The following is a 10,654-nucleotide window of genomic DNA, read 5'->3' as shown; positions in this document are numbered from 1 at the left end:
GCGGATCCCGGCCCGGAGCGGCCCGGCTGGGCTGGGCTGGGCTCCCGCGGCGGCTCGCTCGCTTCGGGGGCGAACAGACGTGCGCCGCAGCGTGCCCGCTGCAGGGCTGCTCAGCGGCGGCGGCTCTCCGGGAGGAGAAGCGGCATCAAAACACAAACAGCTATTCCAAAGGCAAGGAGGTAGCCCCAGATCCCTCGTTTAGGAGCTGCAGGAGGAGGGAGGCCAGCCGCAACCCCGCGCCGGAGAAGCGGAGCGGCAGCAGGCGGAGGCGGGAGCGGGTGTCGCCCCCGCCCGCAGGTGCTGCCGATCCGCGGGACCCCTCGGCGGCAGCCGGCCCGGGGCTGCACATCGCGGCCCCGCCAGCAGGAGGAAGGAAGAGGAAGTGAGAGCGGCGGGAGCTTGTGAGAGCCCCGGGATGGGATAGTGTCGGGGGCAGCCCAGCGCACCGCACCGAGGAGGCGGCGAGGAGCGGAGCGCGGCTCCCGCGGCGGGGGCGGCCGAGCGGCCCCGCTGTGCTCCGAGCGGGGAACGCTGCCCACGCCGGAGGTAGGAGAGCCTCGGTCCGGAGCGGGGACGCGGCAGCGGAGCTGGCCGGGCGGTGCGGGGGAGCGCGGAGAGGCTGGGCAGCCGGGGAGGGGGAACGGGACGGGGCCGGCAGCTGGCGAGCCCCGCACCTGCCCGGGCGAGCTCCGCAGCCGGTCCCCGCGGCGGGAGGTGCGGGGTGGGGGGCGGCCGCCGTCGCTGTGAGAAAGAGGAAGCGCAGCGCTGTGCTTGTCAGTGCGGCGGGGCCTCGGACGGCGGCTGCCGGCGGGAGGGCGGCCCGGCCCGGCCCGACCCGACCCGACCCGTCTCGCACAGCGGCTCCTCCCGCCGCCCTGCCCTCTCCGCCGGCCCCCGGCCGCTGCCGCCACAGCCTCCCGGTTCTCCCCGCCGCGACTTCGCCGGCGCCTCCTCCTCCTCCTCCGCCACCACCTCCTCCCGCTCCGTCCCCTCCTCAGCCCCTCCCGTGCCCCGGGCAGCCCTACCCACCACCGGCTGCTCCTGGTAGACGGAGGCCGCTGGCGAGGGGAGCGGACGGGAGCCGCGCACCTCCGGGCGCGGGGGGTAAGTGGTGGCGGGGCCTCGCCCGAGCCGGCGGGACCGGCGGGGGGCCAAGGGACGGGGGGTGGAGTGCGGCTCCACGGCCGGACCCGCGAGGGTTAATGCACGGGGTCAGGCCCGGGTGGAGACTGCGGCCGCAGCAAGTGTCCGCACCGCCGCGGGCGCCGCTCGGGAGGAGAAGCCTCAACTTTGAAGCAAGTGCATCCCCGCGGGCAGCCAGACCCGAGCTCGGTGTTGGTACCCAGCCGCCGCCTCCGAGGGCATGCCCCCCTCGACCCGGCAGCCGAGAGCCTCTTAGGGGGTGGGAGGGGGTGCGTGTGCTCCTTTTCCTAAGTTTATGCTCACACAAATGATCAAACCGCTGATGAATTTCAGATGAAATGATTGTTCTGAAATGTGGGTGGTGATTATGCAAAGCCACAGTGTGCAGCCTTGTAGAGCAAGTGGGTACTGCGTCTAAAAAGTTACATTTGTAAAGTTTTTTTGGGTCAAAGCCTTTGCAAAGTTTATTTTGAATATCTTTTCCTTGCAGAACTAATGCAACTGTTCAGCTTTCCCCTGGGAATGGTGTAAAGTAAATATAGGAGTTCCTGAAAAATAACAGTGAGTACATTTCAAATCAGCAACGTTTTGTTGTTAACTTTATAAGAATATCTCTTAACCTGCCATGGCTCAAAATGTATAACAAACACAGAGAGAATGCCAATGATAATAACAGTGCAGGAAATGTACCGTGTGTTAATTGCTTTAGTATAAACATGGTTGTCTGTGAGCTGTGTTTCATGATACTGCAGTTATGGTGCAATTTCAGCCAGGGATATTTTGAAGTGTATTCATTAGCAAATAGGTTTTCTTTTGCTTTTATCCCTTAGCTGCCTGATTGCCTTCAGTTAAAATATTTGTCTTTTGGGAAGAGAGGGAAACTGAGTAAGAACTGTACTGAGTCCTGCATTTGTGACTGGGCATGTTATTTCCTCCTCTTTCTCCTTTTCTGTTTCTCCTCCTTTCCCCCAAATGCACGAACACATGCATGCCATCTCATCTTCAGTTATATAATCTTGTAGACATTTATGGATCATTCATTGTTCGAATTAGTCCCATTCTTTCCATGTCATTCCTGCTTGATTGAGTGGCTTAGGCAGAATATTACAGAGGAAAGAAAATACATTGAAATTTACATAAAGTTCTTCCAGTTTGAGCTGCAAGTTTGCTTTCTTTGAAGGCCTTCTTTCCCTGATTCCCACTTTTTTTCTTTTTTTCTTTTTTTTTTTTTTCCTCTTTCTTTTTTTAGCTGCCTAAGTAGGTGGCAGGGATCTAATCTGATGACCAGTAACTAGATAAGGAGGAGGAACAGCAGCCGTGACAGCTTGCTGGTAAAAGTTCCTCTTGTGTACTGTTAGCAAAATATCCATTAACACACGTCATAAAGCTGTTAAAAGTACTGCAGCAGCTTTTAGAGCTCACTAGTGAGAGAAAAGAGAGATTAGTATGGTTAAAACAGGAACATGATGTGAAATGCGTATTAGTAAAAGATACTGTCAATGCAATCTGAGGATCTGTGTGTGTGAATTGACTCGTCTAGAGGCAAACCTGAATCACAGTTTATTCATACTGGAAAGGTTGCATAGGGGTAGATGGCTTTCTTTTCTTTCTCTCTTTTTAATCTCTTTGAAACTCGCTGTGCACTGCTATACACCTGCCTTCTCTGTATTTTTTGATTATCATTGCCTGAGGATTTGTTCTAATGAACGACTTGCTGATGGGAGCGGGGGGGGGGGTTGTTGAGGAAATAAAACTGGTTTATATACTTATGATTTTGATATTTTTCTTTATATTCTCTATATGCCAGGAAAAACTTACTAGGTGAAGAGTTCAGACAGATTTTGCTGAGGGGAGAGGAAAAACTCTTACCTGCTTACTTTGTAGCACTCTTGGTAACCAAAAGTATCTGCAGTTCTGCAGTTGTCATTATATAACCTGACCATTGGTGCTCTTAAGAGCAAGTACTTCTGTATTCTTGCTCTTTGGGTGCAACATACCATGTTGTCCGACAAAATGATTTTTTAATGCCCTTTTACCCTGGTTCTCTTGAAATGCAGCTTATTATGGTATGTATAAGTGTAACTGTTGCTGAAACACTGCTGTGTGCATTGAGCTTCCTGACTGCAATGCTGCGAGGTAGCGAATTGCAGATCAAGAGTAACGTGGCACTCCACCCTTCCTTCCGCTCTTTGTTTTCGTCTACCTAGTAGAAGTCTCTTTGATTTTAAGGTTTGGGCTCATAGACATGGGTTCTCACAATTTCCAGCCTACAGAGTGGTGTTGGAATATGATCTCATGTTTTCCATGTTGATACACAGGGAGCAGAGCTCCCATGCTCACACATAAGACTTGTTGCTTTTTTCTTTTGATACTCTAGATGGCTTCAGTATGTGATGGAGTGAGTGGCTATGCCTATAGATTTAAGTGTTACTAGGAAGAGCTTTTCCCACATCTCTGCCAGTGCCCCTACACACTAACATGCAGTGTTCTCCTTTTCCAATAACAAGCTTTTGTTATTGTTGTTGTTTTGTTTTGATATTTTGCCAGCCACAGTATTTCTAATTCTGTGATTGTCAAATTAGGATTTGCTTGGAACTTAGATGAGGCCATGAAGTATGGTTTTCCTTTCGAGCTGAGATTTTGCTGTCACTTGATAGTCAGTTTCCTTGAAATAAACAATCTCTTTAAAATTTACAAGCTCTCTTTGTCATGCTGTGCTGTGAATATGCAGCATGTCCTTGGATTAAAAGAACTCTACACATTTGTAGAAGGTGATGGGATTTTGGGAACGCTGGGTGCTAGGAAACATCATGTACCCTTGAATTGAGCAAAAGTACTGTTGTCTCTTCTGGTCTATTTTTCTGCACAGTTATACCTGGGTCTAGCAGACTTTCTCCTCTGCTGTGTCTCTGCACTGTCTGGAATGTACAATTTGAGTGAGAATGGGTTGGTCAGATTTGACTCCCCATTCAATCATCATTCTATTCAAAAGAAGATTTCAAAAAAAGAAAAATCCTTCACAGTTATGTTGTGTTTGTTGTTGTTTGAACACTTAAATCTACAAATGGCTTTGTAACAGCTATCAGACCACTGTTCAGCAAGGTATGTGCTGTATCTTTAAAAGATTTCCCTGCTTTGAGTGAGTTTGTTTTTTTTTTTAAATTCTTGTATTCGTGGCAAGAGGAATGTGCCAAGTACACGTTGTTAAACTTGTGTCAATTTAACAGAGCAACTGTTCAAGGGATTTAGAATAATTTTTCTTCTATTCAAGTCAGTCACCTTTTTTTTTCTTTTCTTTTTTCTCCTCTGTCTTCAAATATAGCACTAGAAAAGGAAAGAGAAACTAAAAGCAATTGGCAGAAGTCAGAATGTTGGCAAGTATTTGATAGTACTGATCTAAGAGGTGATAATATATACATGACACTTATATAAACTTCATGAATATGGTTTTAGAGAGACTAATGGAAGAAGAGTCACAAACTTGCAGAGCTGTCTGTTGCTCAGCATTATTGCATTAAGCTCTTTGCAAGAATTTGGTTCTGTGGTGTGATCTTTCTTTATTGCAAGTGTGAGACACAAAAGAGAGATTGAAGATAATGTCATAACCTTCCTGCTAACTTTCTCTGTTTTCTGATCACTGTTAACATTGAAGAGGAATATTAACGAGAAGTCTATGCTCCAGGGGATAGCTAGCATGCTTCCTCTTCTCTCCATTTCAAATGTGACAGAGGAAAGCTTCTGTGCTCTGGGCAGACACTTAGTGGCCGGTGCCGCATGTGTGGTGCCCATAATAAGTAAGGTACTGATTTCTCAGGCTGCTGAGCAGATGGCTTTGTAAAGCACATGCCTGCTCTCAAGAGCAAGGTGAACAGGGATTCACGTGGTGCTTGTTTGCAAACCCTTGAAAGTGCATTGATTTATTTTCCCTAATGGCAGGTTTCCAGTGTGAGTGTTTGATTGGTCTGCAGCAAGCTTGTTGTCAATGGCTGCTAGGAGAGCAAAGTTAATTGTGAGAAGTTAGTGAAAAAGGTGGCTTTGGTACTGCTGGTAGGGATCCCCTATAGAAAAGTGTTTTAGTTTTGTATAAATGAACTCACTTTGGTGCATTTCTAGGGAATAGGCTATGGAGTTCTTTAGAAAGCTGAGTATACTATCTGGAGGTGTTATACAAATATGATAAAGGACCTGTTCTTACCACCTTTGGGGACCTAAGTCTTCTTACTACTGTTTCTGCTGTGTTCCATTTACAACCAAATAGCACTGCAAAACTCCACAGAAGCTAGCACTAGCAGAAGGGAGGCAGTGGGATCTACAACTCAGTGCTTAGGGGAAAGACTTCCCTTTTCAGATGGAATTAGGTTCATTTAAAATATTTGTGAAACATCATCTTCAGAAAAGAGGCTGGGGATGGTGTGGGGTGGTATGAGAGGGTGGAAAATAAGAAAACAAATTATTCCCAAATAGGTTTATTACAAAACTGTATCTGTGTCCTGGTTGTGTGCATTTTCTCTTTTGCTTCTGCTTTCTTTCTGATTTTTATTTCTTTGAGTTAAACTCTCCTTGTAACTTCTTCCTCCACATTTGCCTCTTCTACTTTGGTACCTTATTCTTTGTTATTTATCTATCCCAGCTCTCATGATTTCAAGGTCTTTGCCCAGTCCTTAAATTCTTTTTCCTGGGAACACTTAGGTTATTATTCACATAAATAATTCTCTTTAAAATTTCCAAGAAAAGCTGCAGCCTGAAGTTTGTATCGTCTCCTATATTCTTAAAATCTCTAGCTCAAAGGGTTTATTGTACATTCCTAATTTATGGTTGGCATATGATATGTAAATCTGTCTCTGAAATAGTGTCATCAGGGATGGTGTAATTTCTTTATCAGTTACATAGATACACACATAATAACCCAGCTCTTTTTCTTGTTGAGGTTGCTTCAGCTGAAAGGGATAATGGGTAACTGCTTCTAGGAGAACTTCAGATTCTGAAGATGTGATGGCATTAAACTCTCTTTCTTTAATACAGCAGAGGAAGCTTGCCTGAAGGTGCTATTCAGGGGTGGTTTACTTCTAGCTCATTGTCAGCCTCATAGTAAAAATGGGAAGAGTCAGGTCTCCTGATGTATTCTGTTGGAAACTTCTGAATTTTATGGAAGTTGTCCTTTCCTGTGACCATGCTGTAAGTACTTTGTGCATTTGTTTGTGGACTTGAAACCCATCTGTAATCCTTCTGATGGTGATTTGATCTTTTATATTTGTTTTAATTAACTATTCATATACTCTCAGTATGTGCATGTGTTCTACTGCTTGAATCTGTAGCTAAAGTGAAATTATTGCTTGCCCATTTTTCATTCTCTTCAGCCAACATTCATTTATCACATAGTCCAGCAGAAGTCTGAGGGATATGTGGGTTTTGGCAAAGATATCTTATGTGAGCAGTTCAGGCTTTCTGACTGGCTAGACTGGCAATTTGCAGTATTCTTCATTGAATCTTGTTGATGTCAACATAGCAGGGGTTACTCTTTAAATTGCTGCTTCATATTTTAGGATAGGCAGTAATCTGCTGAGGTTGGATGATGAAGAATTTATAACTATTCATATAATATCCTCTAGCCAAACAATAAATTTGATTTGCACATTTTTTTCCCTAATAATGAGAAGAGAAAAATGTCTATGGCACAGGTTGATATAATACAATTTTTTCTCTTGGTGCCAGTGAGTGTACTTGTTACATACCAGTGCAGTCTTTTCCATTGCTTTGCTTTCTGGTACAATTGCCACATTAATTTTCATAGCAGCAGTTGTGGCTTCAGCTGGAAATTGAAACCTAATAAATGTTGGCTCGGCACATGGACTTTTGGACAAACTTTTTCAGTAGCACTGAGCCAAACCAAGTGAAAAAAAAAATTCCTAAACGTAAGTACTTGTCCTTGGATTCTGGAAAAGATATCTGGTAAAGCCTTTGGTCGCTAGGTTGTTAAAATGTTGGAGTATTGGTGCTTGTCTTTTTTTTTTTCTGCCCTCCCAAGTTTTCTTTTTTTCCTCCTCCCTTCAAGCACCAGCAGACTCATCTGTTGAAGCTCTACCCCCTGTGGTTCAAGTACATTCCTCCTATCAACCTTTTCACCCCACCTCCCAGTGTCCCTCTTCACACATGCGCCCAAAATCTCTTCTGGTCATCAAACTCACAAAATTCAGGCCTAGATGTGGGGTCTAATTCTGAGCTCTACTTTATGTAGGTCTAAAATCTCTTCTATAGATATGCATAACTTCTCTTCTTGTGCTTAATCTTCTTTTTCTCAAAAAAAAAAAAAAAAAAAAGGTGGGGGGGAGGGGGCAGAAATTCTGAACAAGTTAGAAGTTCCATTGGAGACCAAAAGACACATTTAGTGTGGTGGTTGTAACTACTCAGCAAAAGGGAGAAAGGGGGAGAAAAAAGAGCCAGTCAACCAAGAAGTCTACAAAACAAAATGAGAAGGTCTTTTTCATTCTGGACCACTTAATACAATTTTGACCACATTTTTGGCAAATAAAGATTTGACAGCTAGTGCCAGTTTCAGAAAAGGAGGGAAAGGGCATTAAAAAAAAAATTCAGACCTTGAAAAAAAAAAGTTTGGTTATTTTTTGGTTTTTTTTTCTTTAATTGTAACTTATGTTAGAAGTAGGTAGGTTATGTGATCTCTTTTGAAAGGACTGATTTTCATATTTTGGAGCTAAATTTGAAACTTTTGAAAAAGCACAAACTTGGAAAGCAATTTTGAAAGAGAAAAATAATCTCACTGCCCTGTGTTGCTCTGAGCCTTTCTCTGTCCTGGCCTTTTTCTCTGACATATTTGGACAAGCTGTGGAAACTTGGGCATCTGTTCTGTCCTCTGCGTGAAATATTTTTAATATCCAATAGTTTGGGCTTTTGTTTCTTGACCTGCTAAAAATAGGGTACCTCTTTTCCTTCAGGTACCTTAGGAATTTAGCTTGTTGGAAGAGTGCCTGAGTGTGTATTGGGGTAACAAGAGTTGGTTGTGTCATGCTGTGTTGGGATGATTTTCTGGAAGGTAGAGGTTGCAAAGACTTCAGCCCCTGCAGCTGTAAGTGACTCAGAAGACACATTATGATAAAGGAGAAATATCTGCTGAGGGAGAAGGGGAAAATAATAATCTGCATAATTTTAAATCCAAGTTGGAATTTGAGTTCTATTTTGATACAAATGTATAAATAAAATGGTCTTGAGCTGTTTACACTGGGATTTTACATTGGTCTCCCAGCTCATAGGCCAGAGGGATAAAACACCCACAATTCAGTGGTGTGTGGATTGAAATTAAACCAGTAGGTTTTAAGATTTTTTTTTCTATGTGCTCCAAATTGCTTAAACTTTGTGAAATTAATAATTTCACTCTAGAGATGGAGAGGCTTTTAGCTTCAAATTAATTCTGTATAATTAATATACAAAGGTTGAAAAAACCAACAGTAGCCTTTAGGCTAGTTTTCTAATTAAGGAATGATGGCATAAAGGAAAAAACAGTTGGACTTCCCTCCCCTAAATCAGTACATACTCCACCAAGCTAGACTTGAAAATCAAACTTAAGTCAACCTATAGGTCCTTTGTTTCCAGCTAATTGTTCTTGCTGTGTTGATTGGTCTTCATAAGCTTGGCTAAGGGGATAAGCCTTGCTTTCCTGTCTTGAGGCTTTTTTCTCTTGATCTATTGAAATTCAGAGCTGAGGGCCCCCCCTTTAGAGAATGTCCTGTGGGTAGCTGTCTCCTCTGTAACAAAGAAGCCATGGCTGTGGATGAGGATTGAACGAAGAGGTAGCCTCTCAGGCTAGCAATTTGGAGTCATTTAGGAGAACCAGTAGTTTTAATATAATTTGGGAATGGTAAGCCTGAGTCAGCACAGTTTTCATACTGCAGATGTCTTGCTTTTGAATTCAGACAGTACCTGGGAGGTCCAGGGCTTCCTGCTACAGATTGTTTATGACATATCTGACTGTAGCAGAATGGCATTGTGCAGCTATGTAGTTTGAACGTGATGGAAGTGGCATTGTAAATCGCTGGTTTGAATTTGGAAGAATGTAGTTTTGGTCTTTGCCTCAGGTAAACCCTGGTGCCCTGAGTGAGTGCATCCTCAGGATGGCTGCCCTCCAATGTTTCAGTGTGAGCAGCGTTCCAAGAGAAAAGATGGAGAGTGGAATTCAGGTGTGCCACACAGTACAGGTTCTGATAAGTGCATAACACCAGTTGACAGGGCTCACAAAATGTCTTCTACATCTTCTAGCTTCTTCATCCCAGTCTGTTTCCAGCAGCCTCCTCTATGTCAAGTTAGACAAGTGTTAGTTATGTATGTATAATTACACGTAATTAACTGTGTTATCAGTAGTAGCCAAGGGGAAAGAGAGTTGGGGGTTTTCAGTATGGTGGTCCATGTGTGTTGTCATTTCATATGCACACTACATGGGACAAGAGACATGACTTAGAGAAGCCTTGGGAGAAAAATATCTTTGTTAAAAATTAATCTGGGTCACAGAACACTTTGGGTTGAAAGGGACCTTTAAAGATCATCTAGTCTGAACTCCAGGATGAATTTTTTTTTTCAAAAGCAGTACCACTGGAAAGAAGAGTTAATCAGTCAAATGCTAGCTTGTGAGAACTGCAGCAGGATTTCTTAATTTATTGTATTTACCAAAAGAGAAAGGTGAGTCTGGTCAGTGTGGTCATTTCATCTTGTTCTACGGGAGAAGTTACAAGTGGGAGCAAGGCAAGGTTGAGTTCTGTATTCATAAAGATAACCTGAAGTGAATTAGGAAACTTGGAGGTTGTTTTGAGCATTTTCTTAATTTAATAATACAAGGGTAGACAGTAGCCTGAATGTAGACACAATGAGATATATTTGCAAGCTATTTTCTGAATAAAAGCTGGGAATCGCCTTCCCAAGGGACAGCATGGACAATATGCACCAGATTGTAATATGAAATTCCTGCTTTGGTGAGATGATTTAGCTAAACAGGGCAGAAAAGATCTGCAATCAATTTTTTTCAGATACAGGCAGAACTGAACTGCTCTATCTATTGAATTATATAGTGGAATTCCCACCAGACCCTGGAAAAAGTTCAGGGCAGCTCCGTTTAGTTTCAACTGTTCAGTATTTTTATCGAATAAGCCTATATATCAACTGTAGGTGGAAATTCTCAAACCCTTAGTATACCCTTTTTTTTCCTAAAGGCAAAAAGAAAAAAAATGTTTAAAAAGCGTTAAATTCAGTTTGAGAAATCTGCTTTTGTTTTCATTCTTTACTCAAATGGTGGCACAACACCTAGTGAAGATAAAGTCAAAGAAAAGGGAGTGGTTTAGAAGGCACTTTGTCAATGGAAATGAACGTAGGTGGTTTTAAAATATTACTGGACAACTGGCATGAGCTCTTAAAGGAGTGTACATAATCACACTCTGGAAATATCTAGACTTCACGAGTGAAGGACCATCTCTCTTTCCTCTCTGAATTAGAGCAGATTGTTCCATAATAA

The 10,654-nt window shown here is 43.5% G+C and overlaps 1 protein-coding gene across 3 annotated transcripts in view; it reads left to right on the top strand.

Annotated features, from left to right (window-relative positions):
* The first annotated feature begins 410 nt into the window (after nt 1-410).
* The window catches only part of ELMO1 (engulfment and cell motility 1), a 304,600-nt gene continuing 294,356 nt past the window's right edge, over nt 411-10,654 (top strand). Inside the window, exons 1-2 of one of the 3 annotated variants that reach the window (XM_030231869.2) lie at nt 411-546; nt 1,634-1,704. The gene's annotated coding sequence lies outside the window, so the exon portion shown is untranslated. Of the gene's footprint in view, nt 547-922; nt 1,105-1,633; nt 1,705-10,654 lie in introns of those variants that run through there. The other 2 variants (XM_050971394.1, XM_050971395.1) reach the window with 2 other exon arrangements.

Source organism: Serinus canaria, chromosome 2 (assembly GCF_022539315.1).
Source record: "Serinus canaria isolate serCan28SL12 chromosome 2, serCan2020, whole genome shotgun sequence".
Taxonomy (NCBI): domain Eukaryota; kingdom Metazoa; phylum Chordata; class Aves; order Passeriformes; family Fringillidae; genus Serinus; species Serinus canaria.
Note: the sequence above shows the minus strand (reverse complement) of the source record. Positions and strands in the feature narration are given on the sequence as shown.